Below are 24,996 nucleotides of genomic sequence, written 5' to 3'. Positions count from 1 at the left end.
GACAGGCTTCTGGGCCCACCCACATGCCGCAGCGATGTGGGCCTCCGGAACGGAGGACCACGAGGTGGTGTTCCTAGTGCATACCTGTCGGCCAGGAGGGCCAGCAGGTGGCTGAAAACGAACCCTAAAACATGACGTCTGCCCCATAAATACCCTCTCCCAGAATGCAACTCGGAGGACCACCTCCACCAAGTTATCTCCGGGACAGAGGAGCACTCATTTGCTTCAACACGTTGCTTTTCCAACACTTGCCGATGGTGACAACGACACCCATCGGCACAATGTGGAACTGCATGCAACGTCAGCCAAGCTGGAACAGAGGCATATCTAACTTTCTATAATAAGCGACCCACTAAATTTACCTATCAGCGGTAGATAAAAATCTGTCCTCAATGTCTGGCACAAAACAATAACTCCCAAGCCCGAGAGCAGGTATTTGAACTTAAAACTTGGATTTAGATAAAGAAGAAGGAAAGGCAGTAGAAAGACATTTTAAGATCAACATTTGTAAAACATTATGTTCACGTCTGCAAACAAAACCATCCTATGACTGTACACAACCTCACTATCTATTTTAGCTAAAAAGCCTAACAGCTTGATAGGGGATCAAATAGTTCCTGAAAAAGAAAACATATTAAACATACATGCAACCTATACTGTTTCAGGAGCAAAGCCTCATTTGAAAAAATGAAACTCTCTTCTCATTATCTATATCAGATTAATCTTTAGGAGTCCATCCCTATATATACACAAATTTTTTTTTTCTCTTAAATGAAGAAAATCTGGCTAGCAAAAAGAAGACCTTGGATTTAAAACACTGAAATGAGTTTTCAGATCTTAACCACAAAGATCTCTATGCACTGACACTAACTAAACTAACTCAGAATTCTTTTGTCCATAATTACCAATAAAACCGGGGATCTAGCAATGTCAGTGTCTTTCCCAGTTTATCCACTGTAGTGATGAAATACACAATGTCATCTTTTCCGGGTCTGCAAATGACCACTTTGCCAGCATGAATGTGCCGACCATAATTCCAGTGCATAAAACATCCACTGTAACGTTCGTCCATAGCAACAGAACAACCAGTTTTCCAGAAAGGCTTAGGCACAGACAAATAGTCCCAAACAGCTTCACTGTTAGCTCCCAGTTAGCTTCAATCACTTGCATTATGTCCTGAGGGACATATGGGAACTCCAAACCATACTCCGTAGCGACACGCTTGTTTAACATTCTCTGTAAACGTGCAAGTTTCGGTAAGGATCTATTTTTCCCCATACCGGGAGGCACACACGAATCCAAAGATTTGCTCATCATAGACCCAGCTGGTGTCTGGAGTGAACTAGTAACTTTTGACAATGTCTCATTTACAGTGCTGTGTGGCTCCACACAAGGTGATGTCTTTCCAGAACTCAGGGCTGTCCATTTAGGGAAAGTCATGGCAGAGGCGACATCCTCGCCTTGGGCCCATAATAACTCTTGTGACATAGTCTCAAATAGGTCATCATCACCGGAGAGATATGACATGGACTCTATCTCCGAATCTCCCAGTTCTTCTGCTGGCAGATATCTATTTACAGTCCCAGATACATTCCCCAACAATTGCTCACCCGTTCCTGACGTGGACTTTGTTGGATCCAGTTCGGGAAGTCTCTGGGGTAGGCTTCGACCACGGCCGCAGGAAGCCTTCACATATCCCACCTTCTTCTGGACAGGTACAACAGGGATAGGTGTAGTGGACATGGAAATCAAAGTAATCTCCGCTGGTGAATCAGTAACAGCAGTGTCTCTTTCCGGAACACTCTCGGTAGCAACAGGCAAAGTCACGGCCTGCTGCTCTCTTCCAGCAGAAGTAGCAGCTTCTACTGTGGCGACACCTGTAGCCCAGTCCATACGATAAGCACGGGGTGACATGGTAGGTTGCTCCACCACAAACAAATCCTCTCCACATTGTGGACAGCGACCAAATGGACGGAGATGCACGGCCAGTCCCTTAAATTTGTGGCAAATCATGCCCAGCCCTTCGATATCTCCAACGGTGTAGAGAACAAATCTTCCCTGTGGCTTCAGACGAATACCGGTATCTGTAAGCAGGGTTTCGGTCAACATAGCACTCGACACGATGCTCGCTGGGAACATTCTCGGTCCCATAATTGACTGCATCGCCGAAAAAGACATGGCCACACTCTGATCTTCTCAGCACGATCACAAGGCCAAACACACACACGCGTCCCACGCGGTATCAAGTAGGGTAGGCTCCTCCCACTTGTTCTTCTGATCACGTAGCTTCCGGGCTTTTACTGGCGCCCGCCGCCTACGCACTCAGAAATAAAGTCCTGCAACTTTTAACCTCTTCCTCTCCTGAGAAAAATGACAAAGTCCAGCTCTCACCGTAAACTCCCGGTAAAACACCTCTCTAGGTTGCGAGGATTGACGGTTAACAAATCCCGGACGAAGCCCCCACATGTAGCAATAACTCTCGGTGGAGCTGCTGGTTAAAGCGGGCTTGTTACCTTCACTCTCGATACCTCTGTTTCACCGGCACCGGGTCTAGGGTTCCGTTGAGTTTACCTCTGGATGATATAAGCACCAAACACTTGAGTAGGTTTTCCAATGCTTTAATAGAATAAACCAGGGAAGTAGCAGGAAAGAGGTAGCAGGAAAGCTGCAGGGAAGCTCAAATACCTTTCTATTGTATTTCTTCAGAAATATTCTTTGTAATTGAATGGTTCCGCTTTTTTGTAGGATTCAATCTCTGCCCGTCTGGATAGACATCTCTCACTTGCCTAGCAACCAGCACGCAGCATGAACAAAAGTCTCTGCCACAGACTTATCTGGAATAAAACCCATACGATCCTCTGCCACAGGATGTATTGGTTTGTGGTGAAAGTCAGATACAGTACTTGAACCTTTAAGCCAACCCGGCAGTACTCTACTGTAAGATTACTTCGGAATGCGTCCTCCAACCGAGTCACCAGGCCCCTCTCCAGACCAGCACTCTGCATGATCCTTCCATGACGGGTCCTCCCCTGGGATCTTCTTGGTTGTCCAGCTTCTTTACTCAGGAAAGACAGCTCAGGACCATTTCTCCACTGCTGTGGTAGGCCCCAGACAGGCTTCTGGGCCCACCCACACGCCGCAGCGACGTGGGCCTCCGGAACGGAGGACCATGAGGTGGTGTTCCTAGTGCATACCTGTCAGCCAGGAGGGCCAGCAGGTGGCTGAAAACGAACCCTAAAACATGATGTCTGCCCCATAAATACCCTCTCCCAGAATGCAACTCGGAGGACCACCTCCACGAGTTATCTCCGGGACAGAGGAGCACTCATTCACTTCAACACGTTGCTTTTCCAACACCTGCCGATGGTGACAACGACACCCATCGGCACAATGCGGAACTGCATGCAACGTCAGCCAAGCTGGAACAGAGGCATATCTAACTTCCTATAATAAGCGACCCACTAAATTTACCTATCAGCGGAAGATAAAAATCTACCAGCGCTACATTTGTATGTTTTTATTTGTTGATATGACACTTTTTTTTTATTAGCTGGTGTCCCCGCTGGGTAATGTTACCGTTTTTATGTGTAATGTTCACTTCCGGTTCCGTTACATACCTTGCAGACACCAGCGCTCTATTTAAGGCCTCCGGGTGACTCATTAGCTCCACCCTCGCTGATGAAGTCCTATTGGACATAACGCCGTGTACGGGGGAGGAGCTTCTAATATGGATGTCACCCGCTGCCATCTCTCAGCTGTTTGAATGAAACATGCTTTTTATCCATTGAAATTTTTCACTGACATTTTATTGCTTGCGCTTTTGAGCACCACATTTTATGCTGTTTACTTATGCTGTTTAACAGATTACACTTAGAGTGTGTCCTTTATCCTTTTATATTTGGGACTGCTGTGTTTCCACATTACCATTGCCATTTTGGGAGCCAGTACCTCTGCATCTCATTGCTGGATCGGTGTCTCATGGTGTTGGATTGGAGACTCCTACAGTTGCATTTGAGTGTATCTACATCCCTGAGTGGATATATGTGTTTTTGACCTCTTATAACATAGAAGTCCACTTGATCTGTTTGTCTGTGGTGGAGGATATTGTAACCGATTTACCACTGGAGAATTCATTTCCTTTTCCATCACGGGGGAACTTGCCTTTCTTCATTTTGGACATCCCTATATCTTGAAATGGACTTTTTACCTCATAGTATTGCGCTGTACTAACATTGTTTTATTGATCGTTTATAGGCTTTGTGATTACCTATAGTGTTCAGCTTGTATCCATTCATTTTTACTTATTTGTTTGCACTGATTGCTTCCTTTTTACGTATAAATAGAATCTTTTTGATTTAATGAATTACATTAATATTTTGCATACAGGGTGTGGACACAATTTATGAAATGTACTATTAAGAGAGAGAATGGGTCACGGAAAAACAACGATAATGTGTGGTTAGCTTTACAGCACACATTTTCTCCTTGCATTAAGATATCAGGGTATGTGCAGACAGTGCTTTCGATCCACTTTTAATCCTTCTTTTATCGCTAAAAGCAAAAAGAAAAATGCAACACAATGTATCCTTTTTTCTGTCTACCCATTTATTCACATAAATGTTAGTTAGCATTATTTCTTGTTTATTTAACTCTGACATATAACACCACGCTTTACAGAGTACATAGATTAATTTGCATTAGTCCTTGTCCCCCAAAGCAATTCTTAATCTAACGAATCTAACGTCCCTGGCATTCTCATACTAGGGGCAATTTGGGAGGATGCCAATCAACCTAGCAATATGTCTGTGGATTGTGGGAGGAAATAGGAGCACCCAGTGCAAACCCATAGAGACCCAACTAGAAGACCAATAGCTGTAAGACAAAAGTGCAAACCACTTTGCATTTTCTTTAAAAAAAAAATATAGCCTGTTTTCCTTTATTTCCTTACAGTTTTTATTTTTATACGTCGCTGTTAAGAAACAGATAAAAAATACAGTTTGTTTTTCATCCATTGTATCTAGTATTGTGCAATGTACAAAAACAGCTAGATAAAGAAAGATCGAAAGACAGAATGAAGACCGTGCAAATGAATGAAACTGAATTAAACTACAGACATTTTTTTAAATGATGGATTAAAAATTGATTGAGGTCTGGGCAAAGGATGAACACTTTAGTAACATAGCTTGCATTTTCCCCCATCTTTTATTTATGCTTTTTCTGTGCCCATGCATTCTACCTATGCATTTAAATATTGTTCACATATTTTATCATTGTTTGTAATGGTTAGCATTGTCACATTCAAATTAATAATCGCTGTGTTCTCTGTCGCTTTTATTGTGCCCTACTTATGTCAGTACAGTGTCACTTATGTATACACAGCTACATTGTGTCTGCAGTTTGGCTTACACTGGCCACATCACATGTAATAGCTTCTGTCAGCTGGAACAAAGCTGGAGTGCACATTGCCAATCTGGGTCAGCTAGAGTCATTTATTATAGCTTAGACACACAGCAATGGAGGACTTGATAAGGATGTATTTCCCTAAACTGCACCCATGTCTTGTGCCATAAACATTACAGTTTTATTATACATGGAACATTGGTCCATAATCCAATCCAGTTCCCACAGGGAATTGACTGAATTCTTGGTAATAACGAAAACAGGATATTATCCCTATGAGAAATTACCACACCAAAGCCAAACATTTTAATTCAGAGTTTGTTCACGAATGCTGGGGCTAAATAAGTTGCTAATTTTGTCTGATTCTTTACTTTTAAAAATGTATTTCCCACCATGGTGCAAGTTATAAAACCCACACATCATCAAGTTTGTAAAAGCATTATCTTATAGGGTACACAGCCTGCCCCATCCTAGTAGACATACCCCTAACCTTTTTAGATTAGAATGATGGACATCTTCTAGTATTTTGTGTATGGGCATAGGACACCCCCTTGTCGCACCACCAGTTTTGCAGTCCATGGAGTATTAATACTCTTAAAACGATTAAACACACAAGTACTTTTTTTAACACCAATATGTTTCATTTATACTGGCTTTTTAAAACACCAAATGCAATAATATAGAGGCTAGATGAAAGGTTTGGTGTAGTTGAAACTGCTTGATAGTACCCTTTTTTGAACATCAATAGAGAAATGCTAGCACACGGTAACTGATCCTTGATACCAGGTTTATTGCACTATGGCTAACAATCAAAGCATTCCACAGATGTTAACACATTTCAGTTGATAGGGCCTAAGGCCCCATTCACACTAGCGCGTTTTTTGATGCATTTTGCATTTTGCAGAAATGCACGGGAATTTTTTAACATGGGTTCCTATGGAACATGTTCACATCAATGCTTTTTTGTATCTCTGCGTTTTTGGAAAGGGTCGGGGACTTTTTTTCATGCAAAAAGCAGCGTTTTGCATGTAATGGTTTTCAATGGACAAGCATCAAAAACGCAAGTGCAGCGTTTTTGCAGCGTTTTTGCAGCGTTTTTGGTGCGTTTTTGGTGCGTTTTTGCCGTTTTTTTTTTTTTTGTAATTTTTTTTTAAGACTGTAAAAAAAAAAATGAAAAAAAAAAAAAAAAAAAAAAAAACGCAAAACGCAAATCGCGGCAAAAACGCGGCAAAAACGCGGCAAAAACGCGGCAAAAACGCGGCTCAAAAACGCGGCAAGCATGAAAAAAAAACCTCCAAAAACGCTCAAAAGCAACATGCATAGGTGTGAATCGAGCCTTACTGAGCTATGAGTAAGGCCCTATGTGCCTGATTACCAAGGATCAGTTACCATGTGCTGGCATTTCTCTTTTGATTTGACTTTTGCTGTTCTTGTGGGAGCCTGGCTGTGCACTGGTGTGTTGTCCTAATTGAATAAGTGTGGAGAAGGTTTGAGTACCCTCATTCTTTTTCTAGATTATTTTTATATAGATGTCTTTGCATTAGACAAAAATAGGGCCTTCCAGAAGAAAATTTACATCCAATACAATTCCACGGATGCATGTGTTCCCCACTGCGCACTGAGGTTCCATTCATAAGCCTCTACGTCACTATAGGACATGATGGAGGGGCCGGCAGATGGAATTACAAAGTGCGGTATAGGATGCAGGCAACAGACACACACAGAAGAGGCTGTAGCTCTTCAAGAGGGGATAGATCAGAGAAACAAAAAAATTAAGGTAAAAGGATAGTGAAATATTAAATGCTACACGTTTTTCAATGTAGAGAGAGAGGTTCACTGCAGTCTCTTTCCTTGCTTCTGGACACCCCCAACTTCTTCCCACACCCCTCCGGGGCAGTAACCCAATACCTGAGTTCTAGCTTCATACAGGCAGCAAACCAAAGCCCTTACCCTGAACCTGGACACCACTGAATACAGCTGGCAGATCTAAACCTCATGTCACACAGTTCAAACAACATCCCTATGGCTCCTCTTCTGCCACCCAGGGCCACATCTCACGTGTGCAACCAGCAGATCTTCCCTGAAAAGAGACTCCAGATGCATAGTTGACCAAGCTATCTGCCCATTCCTGAGTTTTCAGCTCCCTACTACCACCAGTGCAGCTGCCTGAGGACAAGGCTGCAATCCCAAGGCAATGTGTGGCCATCAGGGGTGATAATGTTTGCACAACAACAGCTTGTGCATGCCTCCTCTCTCCCATGTCCAGTCTGCACCTTTTCTCAGACCTGTCAAGGCCCTAAATCCTAATCACACTTATTCTTGGATTCTAGGGCCGCAGAAGCCCAAAGTGGCATCATTTATATTTAAAAGGGCTGAAATAGCAATGATATCTAGAAGCCTTATGTAACATGTCTATGTCTCTTGCAGAATATCTCCAGTCTCCAACTGTACTTGTAGCAGGTCCCCAGCCTCTGACAATCTCCAGAATTATGTCTAAAGTTTCTGACAATAGTCTGTAGCATTACATACTGTATACTAAATGTTATGTCACGGGCCACAGTTGAGGCTCTGTATATCTTGTAAGTTACCCACCACTAAAAATTAGAAAAAGTCCTGCAAGCTACCAGAAATAATCACTTTGAATGTCTTTTAAATATGTGAGTGCAGTAATTTTCCAGCTGCTGGCACTGATCCCATTCCCATATAATTGTGCTAAATATTGAATTAAACGTATGTGCCGCGCTGTGCTCTGCAAGCAAAATAAAATCTATTAATATTATAAAAATTATAAAAAACATATGGGAAAATATGTATAGTGTGTTAAGTCACCTATTAATTAAAATAAAATAAACATAAAAATAAGAATAATATATCAAAACATCATACAATATCAGTTTTTATATATATTTTTTATAATATTAATATATTTTATTATTTCTTTTATTAGTATTCCAATCGACTAAGCATATTATCAAATAAAGTAAAATAAAAATAAAATATTCAAACAAAATAAAATAAAGTTTAAAAAAATTTATTTTTTAATATAATAAAAATAATTTTTAATAAACAAATATCCGTTTGACTATGTCAACTGGGAGGAAGCTATTGGTCTGATATAAATATATACATTTGGCTAATTAATTACTGTATTTATCAGCGTATTACACGCACAGGCGTATAACACGCACATTCATTTTAAGAGGGAAGTTTCAGGAAAAAAACTTAAATTTTAAATAAGGAACTTTGAAGCAAAATAAGGGTCAGTGCCCATATGCAGCCTCACCATTGCCACCAATGCAGCCTGATCAATGCCCATCTGCAGCCTCACAAGTGCCATCAATGCAGCCTCATCAGTCCACATCAATGCAGCCTCACCATTGCCATCAATGCAGCAGCCTTGCCATTGCCATCAATGCAGCCTGATCGATGCCCATCTGCGATCTAGAGGGGACAGGGAGGGGGGCGGGACGAGCGCCGACAGATTACATACAGTGAGAATCTCCTATGATAGACAGAACAGTGGTCCAATGGCGTCCCAGGAGACGGGACTTCACATTACAGAGGCTGCCAAGTAAACAGGAGATTCTCACTGTATGTAATCTGACGGCGCTCGTCCCGACCCCCTGCCTGTCCCCTCCGAGGCAGCTAAAATTTAAGTATTGGCGTATAACACGCATGCACTATTTGCACCCGTTTTTCATGGTGAAAAAGTGAGTGTTTTATGCCAATAAATACAGTATTTAGTATGTGGAATTATGATTGTGGTTTGTTATGTATATGAGTAGTATATGATCCATGGGGGCACACGTTCACTACACCATCCTCAAAATAATGTTTAATTGGCTCATACAGTATAAGGCAGGTATACACAGTAGTGGCTGTGCTATGTAAAGGCGCAATAAGCGTCATATAGGACTACAAGTAAATGGCATGAGTCTGAACTACAAGAAAATGGCCGTCAACACACTATTTATTTTGATCTAACCAACAGTCCAATCACAATTCCCCTGAGGAAGATACGCCATCCCTGCATCGACACGTGTTGGGGAGGGGTCAGGATGGTGAAGGAAGCAGCTGCATTGTAAGGACAAATAGCTGTGGACGAGCATACGGACGTACGGCGACATATGGAATTGATATAGTTCTGTTTGATACAGAGTGGTGCGCTACAAACACCTTAAATGTGTAAGTATCCTGGATAATATACTTTTAATAAATTTGGTTTTAAAACGATAAAGCGTTATGCAGCTTATCTTTCATATATGTATCAAGGATATTACCATTAAACAGCTAAGGATCCTGAAAAATCCGTACATCACAGAGCCCAGGGGTGGTTCAACTGCATTATCAGACCAAATGTAATTGTGTGGTCACACGCCCTATACATTGTTTGCAAATTAGCACTTTAAGCGAGTATATTATATAATGTATTATTCACATTTTTCATTAATATTGCACAGGTTCACAGGAAGGAATTTTGCTTGCAGAGCACAGTGCGACACATAAGTTAAATTATGTTAACCACCACTGTTTAATAGTTTGTGGGAGGGATAAGCAAGGAGAACTGCACTGTGACTGATAGACAGAAGTCTGAGCTGAGGCTGGACTCTGTGAATTTAATGAAATAGTCGCACAAAGGATGGAATGTGTTTGACCCTGGAACAACTGTTCTGCCCCATGGCAGCTGTGAGTAATTTACAATGCTAGGCCTGCTATGGGTTGCTGCAACCTGCTGGTTTATACTTGCTGATTGTTGCTATTTACACCTGGGACTATGCCTGCTGTGTGTTGCTAAGGAATTCTGGGACTTGTAGTTCTATGCCTGCCAAGTGCTGCTAAGAGCTGCTGGAGCTCCCCATGAGTATGCTTCTGTGGGCAGAGTGAAATGTGTTGGGGGCGTGGCCCAGCGGGGGTCCAGGCTGACAATGCCATTCACTATCACACAGAAGGCTTTGACTTGATGTGTGGCTTATGGGACATCTATCACTCTCTAAGAGCTGCTAAGACCTGAAGTTTTACACCATGCTTCTAAGAACCGCTGGGACATGTAGTTGCCATCTTTGTGTTGCTAAAGACAACTTTGATCTGCAATCCTGCAGTGAATGAGCATTATCCTTGCCATTCCAGCCCACAGCTGATACTTCTCTAACATCAGACTCTTGTTTGTGAATTACGGAACATTTGACCCCTAGCTTGCTATATTATGTCCTTGCTGCCCTTATGTGTAACAAATACCCTCAATAAGCACGCCACATATTGGGTGTGCTTATCCTCATTGTGCTCTCTCTCTCTCTGTACTTCTAGCTCATCGCAGGATCGCTTTTTTCAAAACAAAATTCCAGCTAATGCATTGTTAGAATAGAACATCAACATTTTGCCTGAACAGTGTTTCAAAATGTTTTCAAGTGTGTATTTAACCTTGCAGTAGCAACATGCAACATCAGCTAATTATTTAGGTAATTTTTACGCTGGCATAGCCTCTATTAGATGGTTGCTTTAACTGTGCTTTTCTCAAGGCTGGAGTATGCGATAAGGTGGGTCTGTGCAAAGCCTTTTAGAGTACTTTTCTGAACTGCAACAAATTGAAATGGCATACTGGGATGTAGCTATCCTCCCCACAAGTTTTTTTCAGCAGAATATCAGTGTGGAGGAGCAATCCAAATAGAGTGCCTTGAAAAAGTATTCACACCCTTTGAAATTTTCCACATTTTGTCATGTTACAACTAAAAACATAAATGCATTTTATTGGGATTTTATGTGATAGACCAACACAAAGTGGCACATAATTGTGAAGTGGAAGGAAAATGATAAATGGTTGTTAACATTTTTTACAAATAAATATCTAAAAAGTGTGGTGTGCATTTGTATTCAGGCCCCTTTACTCTGATAAAATACAAATATAATACTGCGCTACGCCCTTAAATAAAACACAGCAGCTAACACGGCAAAGAGAAAATTGCAATAATATTGATAAAAGGTAAAAGTACAGCGCTAAAAACTTCAGATGAACAAAGACCATTGGATACGTCTCACAATGATCAATATAAACAATGTGGAACTCTAATTGTATGAATACACAGTGATTTTGCATAGAAAAAAAAAAGGAAAAAAATTTAAACATAAAGTCCATTAATGAAATGAAAAACCAAATGCGTGGTGAGACCAAATGACCCTTATAGGGGCATATGCCAAGTGTTCATCACATTTTGACATCATTTTGACATAAAAAAAGTGGATAAAGGGTGAAACAATATGTGAAGGTGAGTAATCTGCCAACGATAGGATGAAGGCTTACTAGATTGTTTGAACTCAAAGGGACGTACGTCCTATGAGTCAAACAAGCTCGTGCTGGGAAACGCCAACGTTGGAAAGATCTGGAGACCTTTGACGAATAAGCCAAGTCCTCAAGCAATCCTTAGGGTGGTAGTCTCCATGGAAGGTATTTTCATAAAGGAAAATGGATAGGTTCTCCCATATGTTCACTTGTATAGTTAAAGAGAGGAGAACAAAAAGGGCCACATAGCGTAATTCCGTATAAAAGGTATAAAATTTAATGAAGTTAAAAAACTCACATTTTAGAAGAATAAACAGCACTTTTGGTAATGTGTATGGCGGCAGTGGAGCCTGTTCCGATGCGTTTCATCCACATAGACCATCTGTGGCCCAGATGATGTCTATGTAGACAAAACATGTCGGGACATACAGACAGAGCTACAATGGAATGGTTTAGATCAAAGCATATTCATGTGTTAGAATGGTCCAGTCAAAGTCCAGACACGAATCCAATTGAGAATCTGTGGCAAGCCCTTTATAATTGCTGTTCACAGACACTCTCCATCCAATCTGACAGAGCTTATGCTATTTTGCAAAAAAGAATGGGCAAAAATGTCCCTCTCTAGATGTGCAAAGCTGGTAGAGACATACCCAAAAAGACTTGGAGCTGTAATTGCAGTGAAAGCTGGTTCTACAAAGTATTGTCTCAGGGGGGCTGAATACAAACAAATGCACGCCACATGTTTTACATATTTGTAAAAAATGTATAAAACCATTTATCATTTTCCTTCCACTTCACAATTATGTGCCACTTTGTGTTGGTCTATTACATAAAATCCCAATAAAATACATTTACATTTTTGGTTGTAACATGACAAAATGTGGAAAATTTCAAGGGGTATGAATACTTTTTTAAGGCACTGTATAATAAGACGTTCTAGTTCACTTCTCTAAATCATTGGAGGCACTTTGTTCAGAGCTACCTTAAGCCATGAGTCATGTGATGCTTAAAAAGAAAAAGTTGATAACTTGTTTGCAGAAACTGATATTTCCAAAAATTTGGCTCACTGGCCTGTTAACCGTCTCAATAAACCCTTAGTCTCCATTTCACCAATTTTTCAATTTGAACTTTTCTTTTTTAGTATTTTTTTTTACAAGTTTAATAACTTTCTAAATATTTTGTGTTCCTGTCTACAAGAGCTTTATCCTGGTGCGGTCCTATGAATGGGTAAAATTGTAAATGTCTATTTCATTTAAATGTCTGTTAAAGCTAGGTGACATTGATTAAATTATGCCATTATTGCAAACTGCATTGGAATCAATGGAGCAGGCAAAATTTAAGTGGTTCTAAAGGTTTTTCTTTTACCTTAAAGTGGTTGTAAACTTTTACATATACCCAGTGAAGAGACTGACCTCAGGTAATAAACAGTTATGAAGCAAAGCCTCCTATATAAGTTGCACCTGTTTATCTGACCTATTCTCTACCTTGTCTGAGCTGTCAGAAAAATGGAGTGGACAGCTGAAACTGTACTCTGCAGAGCTCAGTAAGGATACATCTGAAGGCTGATTGGAGGGAAGGGACCCCCCCCCCCCTTCACACAGCACACAGGTACAGAGCTAAGGCTGTCAATCAGCTGGAGATCCTTCCTGTTAGAAACTTTGTATATACCCGTACAGAACAGAGAGTGCACAGTCCACATGGGCGGTTAACCATAGAGCAGCTACAAACTTATAAACACTGCCATCTACTGGCTAATGTAGTTGTTCACAAAATGCATGAACATTGAATTCCAACACCCCCATTCAACAACTACTCCTTATATTAGTCCCATTTGGGATCTCAGTTCTATAAATCTGTTTCTTGTAAGTGGTTTTGTCAAATGTTCTGATCCACTTTTGTTTCTTATGAGTTGGAAGTCTTTGCATCTCATCCCATGAATCTGGCTCTGGTTATAATGCTACGCAAGCAACTTTGGACAGGCTTTTGGCTGGGTTGTCTTTATTGCTTCTGTATTTCCTGATTGAAGCCTTTTGTGGCCTGGTTTCTTCTTTTACAGCAATTTCTATTTCTTTGTCACTTTGTTGCTTATCTTCAATTAACACTGATGTGGAATTTTCCCTCAATTTGAAGTGATTGTGTAAGTTTATGAAATTTTGAACACACCTGAACTTTCATCGACGATTACACTTCTACTGAGGTTTATCTTGATTTTGTCTTGGTGTAGAAATCTGTATCCGTTTTCAGATTCACTGTACCCCCCAAGTACACCTTCCTTTGTGTAAGCATCCTATTTTGTACATTTTTCATTTGGTATGTGCACATAGACTTTTCTTTCAATGTGTTCCATCTGCTAATTCAACAAGCTTGTTGTGTTGCTTGTGGCTCTGACAACTGGGCTTGTGATGGTATTACTTCTGGGTCCCGTTAGGAAAAAGCAAATTCACATGTCAAGTTTGCCATCATTGAAATATCACAATTACCTTTCAGAATGCCACACCAAGCTAATAGTTTATTCTTTTAATTATTTGTTAAACATTTTGAATAGAATAAAAAAGAGGGTTTCCCAAAAGAAAAACCGTTGTAACAAAACATTTGTATGGGTTGGCATCTGCATGGCTAAAACCTAATAGCTGGAAGTGTATGATATAAGCCCATATTTACTTTAACATTAAAGGGGAAAGTCCACTTTTGTCAAAAAAATAAATGTATATATAGCATATAAAATTGGCACAGTTTTTTGTTAAAAATTGCTATTCCATTTCAATCTGAAGCACTTTTCTATAACTGTCAAAAAAATGTCATGAAATATGAAAACGTGTAGGTGTTCTGTTTAGTTGATGTATAGAACACCCCTAAAAATGTAATATCTTGCTTGTGTGATTGGCTCCACATTTCTCAGACATCTGTACTAAAAATTACATCTTTTTTTAGGCATCATCTGCAACAGGAACAACAGGAACAATTTTAATAAATGAATCCCTAAGAGTTAACTATTTCCAAGGGGATGCAGACATTGCATGTTTACTCATTAGAACATTAACATATAATTAGTGCAAATCCTTAGTTTCAGGAATCAGTCTTACAAGGGCATTGTGGAATAGATAGATTCAGAATGGAAAGTAGTAGGACTCTGCTACAAAGTTTGTTAACATCCTTACAATGTACATAGATCACCCAGAGGCAATTTTTTTCAACAAAAGTAGAGTTAAATTGTACATTTTTGCCTGCGGCAATCAAGATATGTAATTATTATTTTATGTGAGGGCTGGAGGTGAAGATTTAATTCTGGTTTATGTTTGTTGTTTTTATAGTATGTTGGTATTGTGTTGGTTATTATTTGGGGTGGTGTTAGAGAAAGAGGTGTATTTTTTTGTATTTGGTAGTTTGACTGTCTGTTAATTTAATGTGTTATTTATTCTATGTTGTATTTTAATTGTATGAATGTTTTCTATGTAGTGTAGTTTTACTTTAGTTATTTGGTGTTAATGGCTGTTATTAGTAATTTTTGTTGTGTTGTGTTTTTTCATCTTGTTCAGTTTATTGTTGTGATCTTGTGGTGTCTTTAAGTGTGTCTGTGTCGTAACAATTTCCCAATTTCCCTTTGGGATTAATAAAGTATTCTGTATTCACTAACATAGTAAGATAAATTGTAATTACAAATCCAATCAGTAAAGTAATTTACTATCAGGAAGTCCCAGTATAAAAAATCTGATTTTGTTCTCCCCAACTTACATTATTACTGGGAAGGAGTTATGGCATAGGATGGATTAAGCAAGCAGACACTCATGGTTAATTTACCTTTGTGTATCAGTACTGCTTGGACCTTGGAAGAAGGTGGTATACCCTCGAGCTTGTCCTGAAAATGTAACGGTTAGTGCAAATTTAAAAAAAAAAGAACATGTACAGTACAGTGTTTATTGTACAGTAAAGATTTTGAAAGCTTGTGTTACATGAAAGTGGAGGTGGTGTAAAGAAACTCTGTATTGTTTCACCAGGGGGAGGGGACAACTCACCTGCCCTCGTAGGAGGCAAGAATGTTTGATAAAACCCACTAAAATTCTAATGTTCTACAGACTAGGAGGAAATACAAGAATTGGAGGTTATGCAGTAACAGGTGGTAAGCATAGCTTCGTAGCTCTTAGACTGAGCTGAAGAGCACATCACAGTTACTCCACACTTTGGCCTTCATTTTACATATCATTCATGTAATGCAGACTGCATAACACAGCTGTGAGAGCGCTGTTTTTGGAGAAGAGGCTGGTGACATGGCTTTGACAGGTCATGTGACTGGACTGTCCTCTCAACTTTTTTCTTTTTTAAACTCCAATAATTTGTACAGAAATCCACTTACTTCAGAATCTTGCTGCAGGTGGTGCACTTACATTTGTGACCTGCACAATTTCAACTATGACTGTGTTGTGAGTTCACTATCAATACAATTACCATAAGATGCAATAGAATGATATAGATATGCATCTGTCCTTGATATATATGTCCTTTGGCAACCAAGAGATTGGTTTCATTATTGGCTTCCCATTAGCCTATCTGATTAAAAAAGAATATTAGCTTACTTACAGACAGTAAGTAAAGTGATTTCTTATAAATACAATGGAAGTGGTTTTTAAAAGATGGCTTTGCCAGTTAAAAATAATTCCTCCAAATCTAGATGATCTTTTAACAGCCTGCAAATATCTAATGGCACATCAATGCAGAATTGCATTAATTAAACTAATCATTAAAAAATGTTCCAATATGTTAATGGGGCAAAAGCAGGGTTGCTGCTGGAGCAATGACAGCTATTTGGTAAATTCATAGTGCCGGGATATTGGCTGTCACTCAAAACTTCTGCCAGGGAAATCTGTAACATTTTACTAAACAAAGAGTGCATGTTTCATTGGAAGCAAAAGAGAGAGGAGGCATTTTTGCTTTGTAGGGAGGGTCTCCCGAAGATGTCAGGACATCCAGACACTAATTACAATTATCCAATAGCTCCCTTTGTTATCAACAGATGGAGAGTAATGACAGTGTTTAGGAGCCTGGACGGATTACAGCATTTAGCCTGTCTGCCTGAACAAGTCACGATCAGCACAAAACTCAATGCATTGTCCCCCTGTCACTACAGCTAAGCTGGAGAAGGACAACACTGCTGACCACATGAAAGCACCGGTAGCTCAACACTCCTCTAAATCACTCATAATGCATCTTTAATTGATAACTATATTATTTTATGTTTGCTTTATTCAATAAGATCCTCTTTTCTTTATCTGCCTGAAAAATCAACCTTAACGTTTAAATGTAATGCATTTCTCTTTGATACCCATTCCAACTATGTTCAAACACAAATAACCTATTTTGTTAGTAACAATTAACAATATCATATGCTTGTACAGATGATTTTTCAGTAACCTATTTGTATAAATGTTAAGGGATATAACATAGAAGAATAATTTGGTAGGGTTCAAATTGATCTTGGCATCTGTCAGAAGGGTTGGAGTCACAGTTATGTGGTTTAGCTTGAATATAGTAAGGTGTTCAGATGGTTCATATCTGTGCATTGTGGTGCGTTAAAACACGTCTGTTGTGGTGCGTTGTCATTGCATGGCATGTGCATTGCGGTGGCCAAAAAACAAAAAAGAAGGTCCTGCGCCATCAAAACTTCAATCTCTCTAATGGATCAAAAGAAGAAACATTTTAGTAGAATAAGGAAGGGTTTGAACTGAATGCTTCTATTGCTGTCTGTGCCATCTTATTTATTCATGTGACAACTCCCCCCACCCATTTCTTGAGAAAATCACGGGGGGAGATCACAGACAGAAAGACAAGTTAAAAGAAATGTTAAATCTTCCACACTGTCTAAAACCAAAAAAAGTATTTGCAGGAGTTAAGTTTTAACTACTTCAGCCCCGGAAGGATTTACCCCCTTCCTGACCAAGCCCTTTTTTGCGATACTGCACTGCATCGCTTTAACTGACAATTGCGCGGTCGTGCGACGTTGTACCCGAACAAAATTTATGTCCTTTTTTCTCACAAACAGAGCTTTCTTTTGGTGGTATTTGATCACCTCTGTGGTTTTTGTTTTTTGCGCTATAAACAAAAAAAAATTTTGAAAAAAAAGCAATCTTTTTTACTTTCTGCTATGATAAATATCCCCAAAAAATATATAAAAAACAAATTTCTTCCACAGTTTAGGCCAATATGTATTCTTCTACATATTTTTGGTAAAAAAATTGCAATAAGCGACTGGTTTGCGCAAAAGTTATCGCGTCAACAAAATAGGGGATAGATTTATGCCATTTTTATTAATATTTTTTTTTTATTAGTAATGGTGGCGATCTGTGATTTTTTTATCATGACTGCGACATTGGACAGATCGGACACTTTTGACACCATTTTGGGACCATTGGCATTTATACAGTGATCAGTGCTATAAAAATGCACTGATTACAGTGTAAATGTCACTGGCAGGGAAGGGGTTAAACACTAGGGGGCCATCAAGGGGTTAACTATGTTCCCTCAGCATGTTCTAACTGTAGGGGGGATGGGCTCACTAAAACATGACAGAGATCACTGCTCCCGACCACTGGGAGCAGTAGATCCCTGTCATGTTGCTAGGCAGAACAGGGAAATGCCTTGTTTATCTCCTTGTTCTGTCTCTGCGTGCCACGATCGCAGGCCACCGGCAGACATCGAGTTTGCGGTACCCGCGGGCATGCTTCCACGGCGCGCGGTGCCTGCTAGCCACGGATAACGCAGCGTCGTACGGGTAAGTATTTTTGCGCACCCGTGCCACTTTGCTGACGTATATCGGCATGAGACGGTCGGCAAGTGGTTAAATGTGTTAGGTTAAGAATTGAGTGCAGGTGTAAATGTATTGTTAGGTTTAGGGTTTGGGTTCAGCTATGACTAGGTATAAAGTTTCAGGAATACATTTTGAAGTTCATTCAATTTTCTATTAATTTGGGACTAAATTCTGCAAGATTTACCTTCCCTGAATTAATGCAGCATCCACAAGCTCCATCGCATACATGTCGATCTTCACCTTGTTTTCTCCAGGATTAGGTTTCTTCAACCATCTTGATTACCTGGCCCAGAATAATGTAAGCCCTGCAAATGCACACAAGAGTTAATTCGTCCTGCCACCCAGGCATGCTAAGAATGTACACTGAGCTGCATAGCCTAAAGTTCATTTTAAAGTGATATTAAAGTCTTTTTTTTTTTAAATACATGGTATACTTGTCTGCTCTGTGCAATGGTTTTTCAGAGAGCAGCCTGGATCCTCTTCTTGTTGAGTCCCCCATCAGCGCTCCAGGCCCCTCCCTCCTGTCAAGCTGCTTGCTCTGGGGGCACCCAAGCAGGCTCGCTCCTGAGCCATGGCTCCGCGTGTCCATTCGCACATTGCCCTGCCCCCTCCTCTACTGATTGGCTCAATAGCTGTGATTGACAGCAGCGGAAGCCAATGGATTCCCCTGCTGCTTCAGCCAATGAGGAGTGAGAGTCCCCAGATTGCTGAGACTTTCGTGCATTTTGCTGGATCGAGATGGGGCTCAGGTAAGGAGGGGTGGTCTGCTGCACACAGAATGTTTTTTTACCTTGAGCCTTTAGAACTACTTTAAGGTTGCTTTTTTCATTTGTACAGTGCAAAAGTATTCACCCTCTTGGCATTTTTGGATTGTTTGAGGCGTTGCATCATTTAATTTACAGAACATGCCCACAAATTTGAAGATTTTTTATTTTTATTGTGAAGCAAGCAACAAATAGGACAAAATAACAGAAAAAGTCAATGGGCATAACTATTCACCCCCCTAAAGTCAATACTTTGTGGAGCCACCTTTTGCGGCTATAACAGCTACAAGTCACTTTGGATAAGTCTCTATGAGCTTACTACATCTTACCACTGGGATTTTTACCCATTCCTCCTTGAAAAAGCTCCTTCAAGTTGGATGGTTTTTGCTTGTGAACAGCAATCTTTAAGTCTGACCACAGATTTTCTATTGGTTTGAGGTCTGGGCTTTGACTAGGCCATTCCAACACATTTACATGTTTCCCCTTAAACCACTCAAGTGTTGCTTTAGAAGTGTGTTTAGGGTCATTGTCCTGCTAGAAGGTGAACCTCCGTCCTAGCCTCAGATCACACACAGCCTCAAATCACACACAGGTACAGGTTTTGCTCAAGAAAATCCCTGTATTTAGCACCATCCATCTTTCCCTCAACTCTGACCAGTTTCCCAATCCCGACTGCTGAAAAACATCCCCACAGCATGATGCTGCCACCACCACGTTTCTTGGTGTTCTTTGGGTGATGTGATGTGTTGGGTTTGGGCCAGACATAACGTTTTCTTTGATGGCCAAAAAGTTCAATTCTAGTCTCCAGACCAGACCAGAGCACCTTCCTCCATACATTTTGGGAGTCTCCCACATGCCTTTTCGCAAACTCAAAACATGCCATTTTGTTTTTTGCTGAAAGTAATGTCTTTCTTCTGGCTACTCTGCCATAAAGCCCAACTCTATGGAGCGTACGACTTATTGTCGTCCTATGTACAGATACTCCAGTCTCTGCTGTGGAACTCTGCAGCTCCTCCAGGGTTACCTTAGGTCTCTGTGCTGCCTCTCTGATTAATGCCCTCCTTGCCTGGTCCGTGAGTTTTGGTTTGCGACCGTCTCTTGGCAGGTTTGATGTTGTGCCATGTTCTTTCCATTTGGTTATGATAGATTTGATGGTGCTCCTAGGGATCATCAAAGATTTGGAATTTTTTTATAAACAAACCCTGACTTGTACTTCTCAACAACATTGTTCCTTACTTGTTTGGAGAGTTCCTTAGTCTTCATGGCAGTGTTTGGTTAGTGGTGTCTCTTGCTTAGGTGTTGCAGCCTCAGGGGCCTTTCAAAAAGGTGTGTATATGTAATGACAGATCATGTGACACTTAGATTGCACACAGGTGGACATCATTTCACTATTTATGTGACTTCTGAAGGTAATTGGTTGCACCAGAGCTTTTTATGGGCTTCATAACAAAGGGGTGAATACATACGCACATGCCAATTATCAGTTTTTTATTTTTGAAAAATAGTTTTATGTATATATTTAAAAAACCATTGAACTAAAGGCTGTAATGTAACACAATAGGTAAAAAGCCAAGGGAGGGCTGATTACTTTTGCAAGGCACTGTATATTAGTTGGCAGTACTAGCATCTAAATATACCATGCCTAAATTACCATCTAAAAAAGTAACTTACAAATCGATATACTGTATATATACACACAATGCTGTGAAAAAGTATTTACTCCCTTTGTGTTTTTTTTTTTTGTTTTTTTGCACATTTGTCACACCTAAAGGACTCAGATCATCAAACAAATTTTATTATTATACAAAGATAACCCGAGTAAATACAAAATGCAGTTTTTAGATGATGGTTTAATTTATTAATGCAAAAAAGCTGTCCAAACCTGCCTGGCTTTATGTGAAAAAGTAATTGCCCCCTAAACCTATTAACTGGTTGTGCCACCCTTGGTGGCAACAACTGCAATCAAGCATTTACGATAACTGGCAATGAGTCTTTCACATTGCTGTGGAGCAATTTTGGCCCACTCTTCTTTGCAGAATTGTTTTAATTCGGCCACATTTTCCAGCATGAATGGCCTGTGTATGGTCATGATACAGCATCTCAATTGGATTTAAGTCCAGACTTTGACTAGGCTGCTCCAAAACCTAAATTTTGCTTTGTTTGAACCATTCGGAGGTGGACTTGCTGTTGTGTTTTCGGATCCCTGTCCTGCTGCATAGCCCAAGTGCACTTGAGCTTGAGGTCACGAACTGATGGCTGGACATTCTTCTTTAGGATTTTCTGGTAGAGCTCAGAATTTATGGTTTGATCAATTATGGTAAGTCGTCCTGGCCCTGAAGCTGCAAAGCAGTCCCAGACTATCACGCTAAAAACCACCATGTCTGACTGTTGGTATGATGTTCTTGTTATGAAATGCTGTATTAGTTTAATGCCAGATGTAACAGGCGCACACTTTCCAAAAAGTAAAATTTTTGTCTCATTAGTCCACAGAATATTTGCCTAAAAGTCTTGGGGATAATCAAGATGTTTTTTGGTAAATGTTTTTTGGTAAATGTGAGATGAGCCTTTGATGTTCTTTTTGGTTGTTTTGATGGCTTTGGCCTTGGAATTCTCCCATGGATGCCATTTTTGCCTAGTTCCTTTCTTATTGTTGAATCATGAACACTGATCTTACCTGAGGCAAGTGATGCCTGCAGTTCTTCAGATGATGTTCTGGGTTCTTTTATGACCTCCTGGATGAGTTGTCGTCATGCTCTTGGAGTCATTTTTGTAGGCCAGCCACTCCTGGGAAGGTTCACCACTGTTCCAAGTTATCTCCATTTGTTGATAATGGCTCTCCCCATTGTTCACTGGAATTCCAAAGCCTTAGAAATGGCTTTGAAACCCTTCCTAGACCGATACATGTACATTACTTTGTTTCTAATCTGTTCTTGAATTTTTTTTAGATTGTGACATGATGTGTGGCTTTTTGTGACCTGTTAGCGCGCTTCACTTTGTCAGACAGCTTCTATGTATGTGATTTATTGATTCAACAGGTCTGGCAGTAATCAGGCCTGGGTGTGGCAAGTGAAATTTAACTCAGCTTTCCAAAAAATTGTGGTTAATCACAGTTCATTAATGATTCAGCATGGGAGGGGGCAATTACTTTTTCACATAGGGCCGGGCAAGTTTGAACAGCTTTTTTCCTTTTAATAAATGAAATAATAATTAAACACACACACACATACACACACATACACACTTGTGTGTATATTGGGCAGAAGTGAGAAAAAAACATAAATAAAAAGAAAAATATTTTGTGAAATGAATTGTCATTTATAGTGTCCTAAGATGAAGTAAATTAAAGACCTACCCAGAGGGAAAAAATGCTGTTGTTGCATTTGATTTCAGTTCAAAATAGGTCATTTTTTTGCCCATGTCTCTGTTTTGAAAAACCACAAAACCAAACTAAACTAACAACAGAGCAAGAGCTTAGGAAGAGAAGAGATGGATATGTGCTTGAAAATTACAAATATTAATGTGTTAAAAAATGGAAACATGTCGTCTAAAAAAAAAAAAAAAAAATCATCCCATCTAATCTCTACAGGATCGTGTACAGCATTTTGTATTCCATGCTTGTTTGTGTGGATTTCAGCACTATATTATTTAGAGCAGTATTAAACCCAAAAGCAAACATTTGTTACATTGCAGCTTGCCCTTTCTTAGATGTGATGGCTGCATTTGTTTTCTGTTTTAGGTTTTCTTTTGTTTATCTGCATCTGGTGATACAGCCAATAAATCTGTTGTTTTTCAAAAGAACAAGTTCTCTAGAAGAATGTATCAGTTACAGAGATGACAAAAATTGGCGAGTGTGCCTGAAAATTAAGATCCCATCATGTGGGATCAAGGTATTAAATAAAAAATGGGTACCATCATCCGAGTATTGTATGTAAAGGAGGAGAGTGGAGACAATTGCTAAAACTGCTTACCACTGGGAATGGGGGAAAATGGACTATCTCTGTATCAACAAGCACAATACACTTATAAGTAAAAGTTATTGTGTTTATTTTACATATAAAAAAAGACTATACATGATTACGAGGAATCAATGCATAAAAACAGAGAAAAAGTCAATACAGTATATGAATACTTGTAGACTTCAAGGTGAGTTCAAGGTTTGGAAATTCCTCACAGATTATATAATCCTCTACAAGTTTCCTGATCATAGGAGCACTTCATCAGGAGATTAAATCTACAAGGTAAATTACATGTTTAATTAGCAAGGTATAAATTGAAATATGTATTTTTTGCTAAATCATTATTGCTAGCACACATATAATTGTTATACATAGTTTTCATGAGGTTTAATTTAGCATTTACAAAAGAAAATAGGTGCATGGTCACTTACCCAGGAATCCAAGGCCAGGGGCACAGTCAGAACACCACAGGGTTACAGAGATGAAATTAACCATTTAAAGCCGGGTACACACTACAGTTTTTTGTGCAACCCTCCAGTCGCAGATGCTGTACTAACGAACTGACATTAGTGCAGTGATCTTCCCGCGCTGAACTGTTGTGTCCTGGCAGGGGGACGGCCCCCCTCAGAACACTCTGACCAGGGCTCACTGCCATTGGCTGAGAGTGCTGATCGGGAGTCAGTCGGCTGTTGGTTTGCCAGCATGCTCATCTGACAGAAGCCAGCCGAACGACATACACACGGACTGAATGTTTTTTTTTTTTTTTTTTTAAAACCAGCTGATGTCTCCCGAAATTTGGCCCATGTGTTCCTAGCTTAAGACTAGTAAGAGTGCTTGCAAGGATCAGCTTTTATTTATTTATATAGAATTTCTATCCCAAAAGGGAAAAAAAAAAGTTTGCTGTAACTGCTTATAAAGTTTAACTGGAGTTTGGCTTCAACTTGTTAATGTATTTAAATCTGTTAGTATGTATAGCACTTATTCATCCGGAGTGGAGGCATTTTAATACAGGAGATGTAAGAAAAAAAAAGCCTAACAAAGAAAACGGATGCAGCCACCACATTCAATGACTTAATACCACTTTAAATAAAATTATATTTAGCTTGCTATAGCACTGTGTATAATAAACAACTCCATTGGTGTGCACAGCCACATATGTGTGTGCATGTTTATATATACTGACAGTGTCCACAGATCAGTGGATAGTGTCAGTAGGGCAGAGATCGGTGTCAGTAGGACAGTGGATGGTGTCTGTAGTTTTTTTTTTATTATTATTATTATTTTATTTTTTACCATATTATTTTATTTTTTTAATTTTTTGTTTTATAATATTTTCAGAAGAACAGTTAGGGAGCTTTGGTGAAAAATCAGGGACCCTGTGTGCATGCCTATTAGCCACTTGACCTACAGAAGGTTTTATCCCCTTGATGACCAGAGCAATTGCTCAGTCACACAAATAGAGCTTTCCTTTGGTGGTATTTATATATTTTTCTTTTTATTTATTTTTTTATTATATAAATGAAAAAATACTGAACATTTTGATAAAAAAAACAAAACAATATTCTCTACTTTATGTTATAAATCATTTAAAATAAAATCATATTACTTCTTAATGTAGGCCAAATTGTTTTCTGCCACATGTGTTTGGTGAAAACCAAACTGCATTTTTGGGGACACTAGTGATTGATTGTGATCAAGATACTGATCTGTACAGACACTATACTAGTAATGACTAGTAAATATGTCTAGTCTGGCTTGCCACAGCTTTTAAGAGTATTTCACCCATTGTTGTTTGTGCTAATT

This window comes from Aquarana catesbeiana, linkage group LG07 (assembly GCF_042186555.1).
Source record: "Aquarana catesbeiana isolate 2022-GZ linkage group LG07, ASM4218655v1, whole genome shotgun sequence".
NCBI classification, from domain to species: domain Eukaryota; kingdom Metazoa; phylum Chordata; class Amphibia; order Anura; family Ranidae; genus Aquarana; species Aquarana catesbeiana.
This window is presented reverse-complemented; position numbering follows the sequence as displayed.